The sequence below is a fragment of the Cebus imitator genome, unplaced genomic scaffold, assembly GCF_001604975.1.
Source record: "Cebus imitator isolate Cc_AM_T3 unplaced genomic scaffold, Cebus_imitator-1.0 Scaffold111, whole genome shotgun sequence".
In the NCBI taxonomy this organism is placed as follows: Eukaryota; Metazoa; Chordata; class Mammalia; order Primates; family Cebidae; genus Cebus; species Cebus imitator.
Genome location: NW_016107426.1, coordinates 4,389,459 through 4,399,105, shown reverse-complemented (window position 1 = coordinate 4,399,105; position 9,647 = coordinate 4,389,459). Strand labels below are relative to the sequence as shown.

The following is a 9,647-nucleotide window of genomic DNA, read 5'->3' as shown; positions in this document are numbered from 1 at the left end:
AAACAAAGAAAGAAAGAGAATCTGATCATCTGGGGACTCCAGCTATCTTGGAATATGCTGAATCCATATTTTTTTGGTTGGGTGGTTCCTCTGTTAATTTTAGACCCAATTATTGCCTATAACTTGAGTCTTTTAAAATATTATTCAATAAAAACAGACTTTTAATGTGCATGTGGAGGCCGGTACGGTGGTGCACCCCTGTAATCCCAGCACTTTGGGAGGCCAAGGATGGCCAATTGCATGAGTTAATGAGTTTGAGACAAGCCTGGGAAACATGGTGAGACTCCATCTCTACAAAAAATAAAAAATTAGCCGGCATAGTGGTGTATGCCTGTAGTCCCAGCAACTCAGGAGGCTGAGGTGAAGGGATAGCTTGAGCCCTGGAGGTCAAGGCTGCAGTAAGCTGTGTCTGAGCCACTGCATTCTGGCCTGGGAGACAAAGTGAGGCCCTACCTCCAAAACAACGTGCATATGGTATTTTTTGACACTATCATTAAGCATTTTATTTATACATACTCAGCGGACAACAGATAATTGTCTTCTCTTAAAAGCACTTGTGAATACCAACAAAAGGTAGTAAGGCAAACAGTGGGATGCTAACTTTAGTTTTTAAAGGTAAGATGTAATTTATGGATAATTTACATATATATTTGCTATATTGTTCTTCTTATGAAGGAAGCTTATAGAATCATATTTTTTCTTTCCAAAGACTGGCATTTAGAAGATGCATCTAAGCATTTTTACAGTTCCATAATGCTATGGGTTCGTGTATCAGAAGAGAATTGCTATGCCATAGAAAGAAAGCATTTTTGCAACCCTAATCATGTATGAGCAACTATTTTCATATAATGTTAACCAATGTCGAGAGAAAAAATGAAAAAACTCTGCATACCAGGAAAACCTAGAGAAATGCAGATTTAACATTTTTCAGTTTATCAGATTTTTTGGAGAATGCTTATAATGACACATGGTTTTCAGTTATTTGGTGTTTCTCAACTCTACATTTGCTTGGGACTGTTCCCTCAATGAACTCAACATTTTCAAAAGATTGAAGATTTTTTTTTATTTTCTGAACACAGAGAAGTGTGGAGAAAAAAACTAATTTCAGTTTTCTTTATTCCCAGATTGCTCCTGTGTTTCATAGATGGGAGAGCATACTGATGACTCAACCATCTACAGTGTTATTTTGCTGGTTCATGCTACCTCAGCAAAAGTAGCAAGGCTAATTCTTTTTCTCTACACGATAAAAACCTATTACGTTTATTGAGAAACCTACCAGTTGATAGGCACATATTTATTTCAGGACAATCTATAGCTCCTAAAATACTATCGATGACCTTGACCTTTAGCTGGATTCCAAGAACAGAATACGCAAAACTCATTTTTTTCCCAGTTTCATAATTTTGGCATCCATGTACTTTTTTAGACAAGCTTAGGCTGCCTTTGCTTGGCTATGATAGATATTTTAGAATATCTCTGAGTCATGAATATAAATAGTTGTGCAAAAATAAATTTCATAAAGCCAGAGCTGGTAACAAAAATCACCTAGAGATCAACAACTCTGAAAGAATCTAATGTCAGATTCCATAGAATGCCAGATTAAACTAACATGTGCCAGTCAGTATTGCTACACTGCGACCCTTGATGGCTCCTAAGCAAAACTATTAAGTCCAACATTCTCTCCTGTAAGCACTTATCTGTAAGGATGGCTAACATGTCCTCTGAAGCAGATATTGAAACTGATTGGACAATAGGTAGATACCAGACAGGGGCCTGGGGGCCGACCTGTAGAAATAGGGGGAGAAAATCTTAATCTGCAACACAATGCCATTCTCTTGAAACCCTATCATTTTCACTTCCCATGTGTCTGCTGCCTGACTGTGAATGGATTTGAAAAGGAATGGTTAGTGCTGAAAATTGGATCAGAGCTAACATTCTCTCATTTTTATCAGCAGCTGCCAAAGGTCATCTGACATAATAGCTGATGAATTCAAGCCCAGTGGATTTCATTTGCAATTTTCAATTTACTGAGGCCTCCAAACCCCACGGTGATAAAAGCTTCCCCTATCGTGGCCTGTCACAAACATCAAGAAACTGCACAAACCCACAAGAAAGAAAAAAGAGGGAGCTGTGCATCATCACAGCTATAGATAAGGAGAACAGGAAGAAATGGCATCAAGCAGGAAGGTGGGGAGCAGCCTGTGTGGCTAGTTCTCTAAATGCCAATTGAAAGGAAAAGACTATGAGGACCAATCAAATAACTTCCACAGAATAACAACATGTTTCTTTGGAGCTTTTGTGTGAAAACTGCCTTCTAATCTCTGACGTGACATGCTCCCACACAAAAGTGTAAGTGTAAATATGCAAATAAGTAAATGAATAAATTGTCCTTGCTTACCTGGTCATTGGAAAGCATGCTGTCTATGCTGTATTTACCATAGTTTTTCTTTACAAAATGCGTGCTCTCTAATCATGGAAGTGTAGGCTCAGCACTGAGAAATCAATTTTCTTAATTTTTTTTGCAGAGAAATGGTAGATCTTTTGATTGATTTGCCAGGGAAGTCAAAGGACTGACACAGCAACTGCTTGTAAGGGGATCTAGATGTGGTACATATCAAAGATGCATTAGCAAGAAGAAGAAAGCCATTTTCCCCCTTATCAAAGTATTTACAATGAACTTAGGCAGGATTAGGAGCTGACTCCTCTTCCCAGGCAATTGTTCAAATTGAGGAAACCACACGTGTGTTTCTTGGAGAATGGCAAGTTTGATGACTCAGCAGGTCACCTTCATCCGACCCTACTTGACTCACACCATTGCCTGGCAAAGAAGAAAGCAAAGAGATGTCCACTGTTAGAGGTGGAGCTGCTGGGAGAATTCCATTTCAAACATGGATGTCTTGATCCTATTTCTGCCAAATAGATTCAGGAAGGCTTATGAAGTGTGTCTGGTGCGGTAAGAGGACTTGGCAGTCGTCATGTGCTAATCTGCCGAATGCCAAAATTTCTGATGACCCTTGACAAGAAAACCTGAGAATGATATCAACAGGACCAGAATGTTAACTTTGTTTGTGTGTTGCTGACTGTGTGGCAATCAGAGTTTGGAAGGGAAAAGAGAGTAATTCCTGGTGGAACTCATACGACAGTGACAGGTTGCCTACTGTAGAGTTAGACTTTAAATTGTCACAGCAAAAATGAAAGTAGGAGCTATTTATTGTAAGTGAACTCTGAGTTCTTTGAAATTAAACTGTTTCTTAAGATTCTTCTATTAGCAGAAAGTTTAACAGCCTTTTAATTCTTCAAAGTCTCAAAATAGAAAATAGTTTCCTCGGTAGTTGAAAATGGCAGGAATTAACATTTTGAAATAAGAGAAATAAAACTTTATTCTAAAGCTGCACAAAATGTGGAAAGAAACAATACTTTAGCATTCTAGTATTTTTCCCCTACACAAAATTATGCCATTTTTAAGGTTGCTTTCACCCCACCTTTTTTTTTTTTTCAGGTTCAGTGACAGCTCTCTCTGATTTGCATTTTCCATGGATTCTCTTTCAATTGATAGCATAATACTGAGACCCCACTGGTGGTAAAATATTATTTAATGGGATCTTAATTTAGACCGTCTTCTCAAAAATACACACAATTTGGTAAGAGCTTTTCATTATCACTGTTGTTCTATGGCAGTGATATAAGGCAAGCTGTACCAATTGGTCTGCAGTTACATAGCATAAAGGTTAATCTCTTTTATGCTCTTTTTACTAGAAAGGCAGATCTGAATCTTCAAGGCAGAGTCCTAAATTGTTCTTGTAGATGGATTTGTTCACAAAGACTCTTCACTCTAATATCCTATGGATAATTATAGTCAGTCAGCCCAGAGTATTCACTATAGTTTGAATGGTACGAAAAGAGCATTTCTCATTTCATTAATTAATTCTTTCATCCCTTTATGTAGCATTTATTTAGCGCCTACTAAGCACAGGTTATCTTGAGGACTATAAGTAAGACTTTTCCCACTTTCAAGCAGTTTGCAAAAGACAGGAGTAAAGAATTTTAAATTTATCTTCTTTCTTACCCCCACCCCCAGAACTGAATTGTCATATACCTGTTAAAACTTTAAATAATAAAAAAATTATACTGAGAATTTGACCTTGGATATCTGGATAACATCTTATTTTGTGTTTCCCATTTTTTGGTAATATGCGCATCACCATAACTTTTTTTTTTTTCCAAATCGATATACAATCTATTCTTACTTACTAAATAACTTTTCTTTGAATTCAGCTTTAAAAAGTTAAATAAATTAAGTTAGGAAGGCATCATTAGATATACTACCACAAATGGAAAGACTGTATCACAAGCTATGAATAAAAAATAATTATAAATAAAAGTGTATAACTCTTATTATTGTATCAGCACCTACATTATCTCATGTTTCGTGGGCAGTAAAAGCATCACTCTGGAAAATACTGGCTTTGTGCATGTGCTGGTAAAGATGACTGTTGCAGATTTGACTGCCATAAGAACGGGAGCTCTGTGAGAACAAGTACTTTGAGCTTTTTCTTGCTGTACTCCAGCTGCTAGAACAATGCCTAGCAAATATGTGATGCTAAAACATACTTTTAAAATAAATAAGAGCCAGTTAGCTTCTGAAAGATCAAGTTGTATCTCTCCTGTAGCCATACTCCTTGTGCTTTGTAACAATTACTTGAATGTTTCTCATAATCACTGCACTTGTCAAAAGCTTTGTTTTTCTTGTTCACTTCTGTTATAATCATTAATGCCTAGAATTACGTCAGGAACATAGTAGGTGCTTAACAAATATTCATTGAGCAAAGAGGCTTGCCATTCTAAAGTCATACAGTTTCTGCTGCCTCCCTGGTCATTTTTAATTAAAGGAGCTCAATTGGGCCAATATTGGCTTAAAGCTATTCAACATCTGGCACACTAAAAAAAAAACTTAGTTGAATAAAGGAAAGAACATTTTTGTGACACCAGAAAAGAGAGGGTTAACTCTGTTTATAAAAGACAGACCTTAAAAGGAGAACAGATAATTCTTTTCAATGCTTAGCTGTAGTGCCAATTTTCAATTCTTGAATAAGTCACCCCGGCAAGGTTTTCTTACAATTTTACAAATTAAGATTGCACTAAAATTTATGTGTTTGTAGAAAAACTGACAAATATCGAGGTCAGCAAATTATACCAAAGGGTACCAGCCAGTGATTTGACGGTATATTTTTATTTAAATTGCTTTTATGAATTCCTTGATTTACTTAAGAATCAAGCATCCTGACTAGACAAGTGATATTTACAAAGTGTGAGTTTATGTTTTTCTATTACAAAGACATCCATAAGAAGAAGTAGTGAAGAATCAGCAGCATTTCTTGGTCCCCACCTCCAAAGGAGTATTGTCAATCACCGCCCAAAACATAAGCTTTCGTAGGTTTTGGATGCTGTGAACTGGAAAACAACTATTTTAGTGGATAATTAAAGGGTGTTACAACTGATTGAGCTTGTGTAGAATCAGAAAATTGGTGGGACTGGAATGGACATATAGGTCACAACACTTCTTTTGTAATATTTTCTACTGCAAATGATTCTTCAGTTGAAAAATCAAGGCTCGAGCTAAGGTATCACGTATGACATGAAAATCAAACACTGAGAGAACTCTGTTTATCATTTAACAAATCAGACTCAGCTTGAAGAATGGTTTCTCTAATAGACTAATTCCTTCTCATAAATCTACTGAATGAATTACATATAACCAGTTTCATCTGAGTAAATCTTTATTTCTCTAATCTGTGCTATATGGAGTAGGCGTCAATAAGATATCAATGAACATTTTGTTGAAAAAAAATTTGGGGTCAGAAAAGTTTGGAAAATTTTGGGTTGAACAGCTTTCTTCTGATGAGTGTGTTCCCTGAGAGGAGGTAAGTCATGCAAAGCCTTGTAAGTTATAAAGAATTTTTTAAAGCTTTTCTTTTAGTGAGACAAGAAACCATTAGAGGATTTTGAACCAAAAAAGTGGCACGATACGACAGATGTTCAAAAGAGTCACCTTGACTATTGTGTGAATAGATAGAAGTGTGTTGGGGTGGAAGCAGGAAGAATAGTTAAGTCTTTTGCAATAAAATTGGCAAGAGATGACAGGAATTTACACTTCCTGAAATGGCAATCTGATCTGTTTAGTATCAACTTTCCTAATAAGAATGACTGGTTAAACAGGACAAAATGTATTTTTTGAATCCAGTAAAAGACATTTAAGAAGCTCTCAAGAAAGTGAAGATTTGTGGGTCCAATATCTAGGGAAAGAGGAAACCTAGAGAACTGAGTCCAACATTTGTTTGGCTCTCCCCTTCCAAGTGTTTGCCAATTCTAAAAGCATTGCAAAGAGGGCAAGAAGTTGTGAAAAGCTTTCAGGACTCTCAGAGCCGACCAAGGACACAATAACCCAAGACTGGTTTGTGAACCAGAAAGTCTGGGTTATGAGAGTAAAATTAACCTAGAACTAGGTTACAGGGATTAAAGCCAAGCTTTGAATAGATTTATTTCCTAGTTAATCACATTTCAAGGTGACATGAGATCAGGGGTGGTCATAGCCTAAATTTTTGCCAGAAACAAAAGTAACTTGTCTCTAAAGAAAGATAATGTTACCAGAAGCTTCAAAATATCTTAAAAATAATGAGGGAGATGAGAAAAAATGACATGACAAAAAGTAGATACTAGAAATAAATACACTGGAGATTATGGATAATGAAGTTATCAGACACAAATTTAAAAATAATTATGCTCCATATGTCCAAGGAATTAAAAGGCAAGATGAAGAATTTTAACAGGAAACTGAAAACTATAAAAGAGAATCAAACAAAAATTTTAGAAATAAAAATATAATAATTGGGTTTAATAGCAGATTAGATACAGTTTAAGAAAGCATTTATGAAGTAGAAGACAGTACAAAAAACATCAGATAAGCATGGAGAGACAAAAGAATGGAAAATACAGAAAAAATATAAAAGGTATTTCAGATACATTTGTAGAAGAGACAAGAGGAATAGGTAAGAGGCAATATTTGAAGAGATAATAGCTGAGAACTTTCTAAACTATTAAAAGATATCAAGCCACATTTTAAACAAGCATGGTAAACACTACACAGAATAACCACGAAGACAGCCTGAGTTAGGCTGTTTGCATTGCTCTAGAGGAAAACCTCAGGTTGGGCAATTTTTAAATAAAAGAGGTTTATTTTGGCTCATGGTTCTGCAGGCTAGTACGGAAGTATGGCACTGGCATCCGCACCTGGTGAGGGCTCGAGAAGCTTCTAATCACGGCATAAGGCAAATGGGGAGCCAGGGTAGCACATGGCAAGAGCAGGAGCAGGAAAACGAAGCTAGGCCCTTGCAGAGTGAGCACCTACTTAGAGCTGCCAAGGCAGCACCAAGCCATTTCTGAGGAATCTGTTCTCATGACTCAAACACCTCCCAGTAGGTCCAACTCCAGGATTGGAGGTCACATTTCAACGTAAGATTTGGAGTGTACAAACCATCCAAATCATCTCACAACTACCTCTAAGCACATAATAGTGAAAGGACTGAAAACCAATTCAGGGAGAAAATCATAAAAGCAGAAAGAAAAAAAGCCCGTATTACCTTAAGAGGCAAAAATAAGATAGCTGTTTTCTCAAAAGAAAAAATGAAAGCCAGCACACAAATGAATTATGTTTTTAAGATACTGAAAGAACTTTGCTGTCAACCTATAATTTTATACTCAGTGAGAATCTCTTTTAAAAATGAAGCCACTCTCAAAGAAGAATAAAAAATAAATAAATCAACATACTTATGAATTTTACAATAATAAAAGTTTCAACCCACCAAAAAGATTTAAAATTCTGACTTTGTACACACCTAATGACATAGCTTGAAAAATATGTAAAGCAAAACTGGACAAAATTAAAAGAAGAAATAGACAAATTTGCAATCACAGTGGAATAATTCAACACACCTCTCTCAATAACTGATAAAACAAGAAGACAAAAAACAGGAACAGAAGATTTAAATACAATTAACAAACTGAACATTTACCCCCAAACTGCTTTCTTTTCAAGTGCACATGGAACATTTGTTCAAACTGATGTAAACTATAAAGCAAAGAAATAAAAAAGCTCAAATTAATTCAGAGCATTTTATCTGACTACACTGGATATATACTAGATGTCAATAACAATAACAAGCCTAAAAAATTCACAAAATTGAGTTAAACAATAAGCTACTAAATGTGCAAGGGGGTCAAGGAAGAAATCACTCTGGAAATTAGAAAATATTTGAATTGAAGAATAATGAAAATGATACATGTCAAAAGCTGTGGACTCAACTAAAGCTATGCTTTGAGGGACATTTATATATATGTATATATTAAATAATGTACATTAGATGAGAATAAAGATTAAAATAAGTATTTAAGCATCTACCTCAAGAAGTTAGCAAAGAAAAAGAAAATTAAATCTATAGAAAGTAAGATTGATTAAAAAAAAAAAGGAGAAAAGAGAGAGAAGTGTTGACCTACTCAATAGTAGGACAATACTACAGATCTTACAGATGTAAAACTGACAAATTACAAGATTATAAACAGTATTATGCCAATACATATACAAAATCAGATGAGGTGTACAGTCTTAGAAAGGTATAACTGACTAAGAGGAAATTTTAAAAATCCAAATAGTACTATATTAAAGAGACTGGATCTATAGTTTTAAACACCAGGCCTAGATGGCGTCATCAATGAATTCTATCAAACTTTTAAGGAAGACATAAACCTCAAATTACACAAAATCCTCCTAAAAGAATAGAAAAGAGGGAAAACTTTCTAACACATTTCATGAAGCCAGCATAGCCTTGATATCAAAACTTAATATGAATATTATAAAAAATAAAATTACAGAGCAATTTCTCTCTTTCCCCTCTCCCCATTTATTTATTTCTCTCCTCTTTTTCTCAGGAACATAGATACCAAAAGTCCAAACAAAATATTAGTAGACCAAATCTAGGAATGTTTACAAAGGTAAACCATGACCAAACTGAGCTTATCTCAGTAATTCAAGGCTGGCTTAATATTTGAAAATCATTTCTTTTAAATAATCACATTAATGAAATAATTGGGAGAAAAATCATGTGGTAATTTTAGTAGGTCCAGAAATAGCAATGGATAAAATTCAACGCCCATTCATGTTAAGCATTTTTAGCAAACCAGAAATAGGCAGTACTACGGATCGAATGTTTGCATCCCTCTGAAATTCATGTGTTGGGACCTATCCCCCAATGTGATGGTATTTGGAGATGAGGTCTTTGGACGGTAATAAGGGGTGCGTGAGGTCATAGGCTTTCATGATGGCATTCATGCCCTTTAAAGAAGTGATACCAGAGAGCTTGCTCTCTTTTTCTCCACATACACACATCATGGAAAAGCCCATGTGAGGACACGGTGAGAAGGCAGCAGTCTGAAAGCCAGGAAGAAAACCCTCCTCAGCCCCTGACCATGCTGGCACCCTGATCTCAGGCTTCCAGGCTTCAGAATTATGAGAAAATTAATTTCTGTTATTTAAGACACCCAGTCGGTAGCATTTTTTTATGGCAGCCTGAAAAGACTAAGACAGGAGGGAATTT

General features: G+C 35.7%; 1 long non-coding RNA gene across 4 annotated transcripts in view; it reads left to right on the top strand.

Moving 5' to 3' along the window:
• Positions 1-4,982, top strand: part of LOC119472654 — a 13,073-nt gene extending 8,091 nt beyond the window's left edge. For 2 of the 4 annotated variants that reach the window (XR_005201820.1, XR_005201817.1), the window contains one exon: positions 1,956-4,982. This is a non-coding gene — a long non-coding RNA (uncharacterized LOC119472654). Of the gene's footprint in view, positions 1-1,952 lie in introns of all 4 variants that reach the window. The other 2 variants (XR_005201818.1, XR_005201819.1) reach the window with 1 other exon arrangement.
• The last annotated feature ends 4,665 nt before the right edge of the window (positions 4,983-9,647 follow it).